The sequence below is a fragment of the Rutidosis leptorrhynchoides genome, chromosome 1 (assembly GCF_046630445.1).
Source record: "Rutidosis leptorrhynchoides isolate AG116_Rl617_1_P2 chromosome 1, CSIRO_AGI_Rlap_v1, whole genome shotgun sequence".
NCBI lineage: Eukaryota > Viridiplantae > Streptophyta > Magnoliopsida > Asterales > Asteraceae > Rutidosis > Rutidosis leptorrhynchoides.
In genome coordinates this window covers 523,099,460-523,106,925 of record NC_092333.1, presented here as the reverse complement: position 1 = coordinate 523,106,925, position 7,466 = coordinate 523,099,460, and positions in this window count along the sequence as shown.

Genomic DNA, 7,466 nt, shown 5'->3' with positions numbered 1-7,466 from the left:
CAGTCTACCAGCACAAGGTAGACTGTGTTCTTCAATCAGCACAGGATGTGTACTCAGCAAATCAAGAACATGAAGTGTCTCAGCAATGAAGAACCAGCACAGCTGGAATGCAGCTTACTACACAAGACAGCTATGCTCCATTATAAGCATAGTAGTTTCCTGAGTGGTCTACATCAATAGTACTATTCAACAGAAGTCTAAGACAAAGTTGAACAGAAAAGGACACGTGTCGGCGGCTGACAAGTGACCTTACAAGACCACGTGGGAATGAAGAAGTTTAACGCATGTGCAGACATGGGTTATACTTTGTTAACACCTAGGGAACACAACATTCTATTTGTATAATCAAATAGTGGTGCCAAACCGAATTGGGGTGTTCCTGCAAATAGCTACCAAAGAGGAAAGAAGAGAGCATGCTCTCTGATATAGTTGTCTCCACAAGTACAGACATCCTATGTACCAGTGGACAATAGAACCATTACACGGTTAATAGGACTACTATAAATTGTTGTATCCACTATTGTAATAACTAGTGGTGTGGGTTTATTTTTATAGAGTCAAAACGTGTAATAGCTGTTAGTTTACCTCTTAGCTATAATCTAGGTAATCTGTATCAACCAACTATCATTCCGCCAAGGATAGTTGTGATTCTTTGTGATTCAATCAATAAAAAATAACTGTTGAAAATTACCTGTACCTCTATTTATTTGCATGCTTGAATACTAATCGAGTTTAACTGTTAAGTTATCTTAAAAGAAATTGTATTCACCCCCCACCCCCCCTCTACAATACTCCTGTTGTTATCAAGGGACCAACACATTTAATTAATATAAAGCCCATTAATAGCCCATAGTCCAATTTCAACAAGTGTCGGTCTTTTGTCCAAACCCCAATTATGGTCCAAAGCCCAATAACCTCGTCTTAATTGTTAGTCCAACATCAAGATTACTTCGTCTTAAATAAACATAATAATAACTTAGTTACGAGACATTAATTTAAAAAGGTTGAACATAACTTACAATGAGTATTAATCGCGTAGTGTTACACGGACAGAATTTCGACTTACAAAATTAAAACATTCGCCACTATAACATTATTATTATTAACTTAATATTAAAATTATAATTATAAAATATAAATATAAATATATTGAAAGAAAGTGAATATCAGTTGATGAAGGTGTCGGTTCCGAATTTTTGAACGTCCTTTCGTGCGATTTAATATCTTGTACTTTGCGTTTTGCGGCTTGTACTCTTGTAACTTTTAGACGTCTCTCAGCAATAATTTGAACCACTTAGATTGTACTTTGTACTTTTTAGCTTTTTGGTCGTTTGCGTCTTCAAATCGTCGATTCTGTCTTTTGTCTTCACCTTTTATTATTTAAACGAATATCACTAAATAGAACAATTGCAACTAAAAGCTTGTCTTTCTCGAAGGATAATGCTATGAAATATATGTTCGTTTTTAGCATTATCAATGATCAAAGGTGGGGGAACTATAAGGGCGATTGGCTTCACCATAATGTTGGATTGTATATGCAAAACCCCCAAGAGTATTATGCTATCTACTACCAAAACCCGACCTATTACCATACCCCAAACTGAATTCCTAGTCCTCCGTTATATGATGAACAAACGTCCATGCAAGATGCACAAAGACGCTTTGAGGAACAATACCCGCATGGAAGACCTAGGAATGATGGTTCGGGCACCTACTCCGGCTGGCCTTTTGGTAACTTCTTTGGTGACAATTAGAGGGCTCATATGCCCTATTTAGTAACATTTGGTAACACTTTGGTAGTTTTCAGAACGGTTTTTATTTTTGGTTTGTAATAATCTTTAAACTATTTATGTTGTAGGGATAACATTTGTGGGTGGTTGTGTTGAATACACCACCTTTATCTATATTAGTTTGTTTGTTTGTTTGTTTCTTATTGTTAAGGTTTAGGGATGCTGGAATTAAGTTCAGCGAGGTACAATTAATTTGGAATTTGTGTAGAGATCAAGGAATGAACGATGTTCATATGCTGGCATTAAGTTCAGCGCCATCGCTCACCTAAGTTTCACGATCTCCGGCTTTATACCAAGGTTTTTCGAACTCTTTTCACACTGGTACCCTCGTGAATTTTTAAATTTTAATGATTTTAAGTAATGAGGGCCTTACTTAATCTTAAGTGTGGGGGGAGGATAGTTCACTCGGGTATGCAACTTGGCTTATTTTCGCAATTTATAAAGAAATTTTAAATTTTTGAACTAAAACTCTAGCGAAAAAGCCAAGTATGGGGGATTTTACTATCACAAAATTTTGCAAAGTTAAAATGATTAAAGTACTTTTGGCTTGAAAATAAAAGAAATAAAAGTCACTAAACGGAAAGGATGCATCTAGTCCATCCTTGAAGGAAGTAAAGTCTTCCGAATTTTGCCTTACTTGATATAGCAAACTTCCTAAACTATATCATTTCATACCAATATCATATCACGATATAAAGGTAAAGTGGGAAGGGAAAGTCTTGAACTTTCAAACCCAAAATAAACTTGGTAGGGTAAATCCAAGTAGCTGTCCAGTGTAAAACCGATTACGGTATATAAGCTGGAGCAGGATCTGTCCCACGCGATAGCTCAGTCTTCGCAGTTTTAACCCTTGATCTAAATTGTACAAATTGTCATGAAAGACCGATATTTATATCGCGTCAGGGGGCGCTCGGTTAAGAGTTCAATGATACTACAATCATGGGGGCGGATAGCTTGCTAATCGCGAAAATAAACTTGGTAGGGTAAATCCAAGGAGCTATCCAGTGTAAAACCGATTACGGTATATAAGCTGGAGCAGGATCTGTCCCACGTGATAGGTCAGTCTTCGCAGTTTTAACCGTTGATCTAAATTGTACAAATTGTCATGAAAGACCGATATTTATATCGTGTCAGGGGGCGCCCGGTTAAGATTTCCATGATACTACAATCATGGGGGCGGATAGCTTGCTAATCGCCGACTGAGACTTAGGTTTTCAGTTACCCTCAACCGGAATTTGAGGTTAAAACCGGAAAACGTGTCTAGTTTAAAAACTAGCATCGACATTTTCAAAATCATAAAACATTTTCTCAAAGATCCAATTTTCCCTAAGGATCCAAATTTTTAAAGAACTTTCACCGAAGTTCGTCTCTCCCAAACAATCCAAATGTGTGCGTGTGTTTCATATATTGTGTGTGTACCTCAAGAGTGTGTATTCCAAATTGTGTAAATATGTGTTTCATAAAGCGTGAGTTTGTGTTCCAAAATAATGTGTGTGTTTTGCGTGTTCCATGTGATTAGTGTAATGTGTATAAAAAAAATGTGTGATTCACATATATTGATGATTTGTATACCTATGATTAGAACAAGACTTGCTTGAGGACAAGCAAGAACTAAGTATAGGGGATTTGATATTGCTCAAATTAGATATATAAGTATGGGGGATTTGATATTACTCAAATTAGATATATCTTTAGTCGCAATATCGAGTCCTATTGATGTTCATTTCGTATGAATACATTGTATTTCCGTTTGTATTTTATATTATTGTAATCTAGTCTAAAATCATTGTAAACTTGAAGAAACATCAAGAAAATGGGTGATACTGCTCAGAGATCGAAACCAAGACAAGAAATCCAAGAACAATGAGGTGCGCTCAGCGCACCACTAAAGGTGCGCGCAGCGCACACGGCCATAATTTGATCAGACGATTTCCCAAGCAAAACCAAAGTGCGCCAAGCACAGTGCGCGCCGCGCACAGTGCGCTCAGCGCACCCCTCCGCGCACTTTTACCAGTACAACAGATTTGAACGTGCGATGTCGAGCTGTAAAGCAAAAGGGTAGTAGGTGAACTGTGCGCGCAGCGCACTCTCTTTGGTGCGCTTGGCGCACCCCACTTTCCAGCTACTGTTCAGCCTATTTAATTCCATGTTCAGCTTCATTTCAGAGGGTACCAGTTTCTTTTCTGTTCTGAAACTAAAACATACGAATCAAAGTAATTCTTGGGCTTATCAAAGTGCATCTATGTACTCAAATCATTGAAGAATCAAGGATCATTCAAGAACTTCATCCAAGATTACTCCTAAAAGGTCAATCTTGTATTACAATGAATTCTATCTTTGTTACTGTTTTGTTTAAGTTTTCAAGCATGATTGTTGGCTAATTCCATAATGTTTGTCTAGATTAATAACCAAGGTATTGGATGTAAACTTATTGATTGTATGTATTATGTGTGATAGTTTTAAGCTTGAATCAAGAACATGCTTAGAATGTTAAAATCATTTGTATCTAGTTAATTGATATGTTGTTGATAAAGAGAACTCTTGTTGATTTATCATATTGATTTACAATCAACTTGTCTTAGATTGATTGTTTACTAAACCGGACCAAGGGGGTAAATTAGATTCAAATGATTAGACGATATAGGGATGAATTGTATGCAATGAACGTTTGTACAATTATTGATAACTATGAACATAGAAGTCAAGTTTCAAGCCTTAGAACTAGCTAAGTTATCCGATTACAAATACAAGAACTATAGTGAAAAGGGAACCCTTGATCTTGTAATTGTGTTTGCATATTTACTAAAGAGAACTCTTGGTGAATTTAATAGGTAACTTACACACAAAATCATTCAATCGGGACTTAATATCAAAACTTACATCCAATACCGAAGGTAAAAGATCTAGATGAACATTTCGTCTCTTTGATCTAAATCAAACTATCTTACTTGCTTTATTTACAATTGTTTAAAACCAAAAATAACAAAAACATTTCTTTTACTTGTAAACTAGAACTTGTCTTGATTAGCCCATCGTTAAAGGGCAAAACCAAATTATCTTGTACCTTTAGTTTCATTTACTTAGTTAATCATAATATAGTTTCTAATTATAGTTTGACTCATACAACTGTCCTTGGAACGATACACGAACTAAACAATTATCTATACTACTACACGATCGGGTACACTGCCTGTAGTTGTGTAATAGTTCTAATAACCGGTATTTTTCCTAATATAAATTATATACATGATTCACCACATCAATCCTTATAGTGTTAGGTGCCCAATTTGTGATGATGATGTCGAGTCAATGGATATGCTTTTATATTTTGTTCGAATGCTATGGGTATTTGGTCTCGTGTTAGTAATGCATCAAAAGCAACTGCTTCAAACTTCGGTAGGAAGATGTGGCAAGCAATTGAATGGATTTGTGTGTATTATATTTGGAAGATCCGGAACAATAAGGTATTATGTGGAAAATCATGGAGTATCCCGGTCGTATTGAATGAAATACAGATCAAGGCCTTCGAGTGGAACGGGCATAGGTCGAGGAAAAAGAAGTTAGATTGGTAAACTTGATTGAACGATCCAAGCGTATACCTCACATCATAGTTCGTGTATTAGCCTAGTTTTATGTAACATTAGTGTTGCACCCTTTGCAACACATATCTTTGTATCATAGGCTAGTTTTCGTGCTTTCGTGTTGACATTCATGTACGATGTAATGTTCTTTCATGTTTAATAAAAGTTTGTTTTTCAAAAAATATATATATATATATATATATATATTAATTTCATTATGTCAAAATTTCAAAAAAGTAGATGTCATAAATCTAAATATTTATAAAGATTATCAAATAACTATCTACAATTTTTTATGCATTACACAAACTTATCTTGATGGTAAAAGAAAAATAAATATATGTAATTTGATAACTTTCACTGAAAGGATTTACGATATTAAAATTAACATTCAAATAAATAAAAAATTATATTTACGTATATAATTTAGGCTATATCTTAAGAATTGATATAAACAAATAATCCTGTAATAGAAACAATCTTGAAAAGTATTACTCGTATAAATATAAATATTATTTTTTCAATTATATATATAAAAATTCATTTGTATATTTGTATTACTTGTATCTGCTAAGACTATGTCAAATAAATTTTAAAATACCAATTATACATGTGGGTTCCGTAAGTTTAAATTTTAAAATAGTAACTATACACGTAGAGTCCGTAAGTTTCCATCGATAAAGCCTAAATAATCTAATTTAATTCTTAAAATTACACGTAAGATTTAAAAATTCAGAATTAATTAAAAGCTGATGCGTAAGATTATTGACACGCGCTTTTTATATTGTATAGAATAGATTAATATTACTGTAATAAACATTAAATTACGTTAATAAAGAAATTTGTTGGGGTTACGATTACATTTACAAATCCAAAAATTGAGATTAGAAGATAGCTTAATTTAGAATTTGATATACGGAGTATCACAAGGAAACTACTAATTATTGATACTGCAACTAATCACTAAAAATGTTTTTTGCTGTGAGGAAAACTGTGCTACATTGTGATGTTGGGTCATCACAGCCATTTTTACTATATTGATACAAATAAAACTGATACATGTTATAATTCAGTAGGCTTATAACTAATTTTGACCTAAGCCTATACAATCCTTAAATATGAGAGAGTAGTAATGAAAGAGAGAGAGAGTATATTTCTTATATGTAAGAAAAATGGTGTGTATATGTGTGTTCATTATCCACATATATATAGTACAAATTTTACTATCCATATTTGACTAATTACCATCCATATTTTACTACTAAATTTACAACACTCCCCCTTGGATGGTAATTTTTTTTTTTTAAGAGCAATTAATACTGCCTCGTTAAAAACCTTGCTAAAGAAAACCCAGTGGGATAAAACTTTAGCTAAGGGAAAAAGAGTGCAGCATAGAGTTGACTCCCCCTCAAGTAGACAACGCTGAGTCGTCACATCTTTTGAACTTGCCTCATGCCAATATTGTGAATGTATGTTTTGAAAAACAGCGATTGACAGTGCTTTGGTATAAAGATCAACAGAGTTGTTGATTGAACGTATCTCATTTTAATCTGGTTGTCTTTTACGATATCTTGAGTATATGAGAAAAATCTGAGGTTTTCATCTGAAACTGTATCATCTAAATCTTTTATGTACAAGTTTGGCCCTCGTGATTTGTCTACAGTCTCATTCATGGTTTGTTCAAACCGTTGTTTCAGTTCCTATTCCCTTTCAGTCTTTTTCTGAGCCTTACCAATATACCATTCTTTTCCATCAAACTTATGACCGTTAAGACCGTTTATAGCTTTAGCGCCTCGTCAGCATTTATGTTTTGTTCTGTCATTTTTGATACTCTTCTTTCATTTGTATTATGTAAGCTGTATTATCTTCATAGATAGTTGTTACGCTTTTATAGCGTTCTAGTCCACAAGAATCAATAATGATTTGTATCATTGATCTTAACTAAAATCATTCCCGAGTAGCTTCATGTAATGCAATCACTTCGGCATGATTTGATGATGTTGCAACAAGTGTTTGTTTTGAGAACGTCATGATATTGCGGTGCCTCCATTTAGGAATACATATCCAGTTTGAGATTTAGCTTTATGTAGATCGG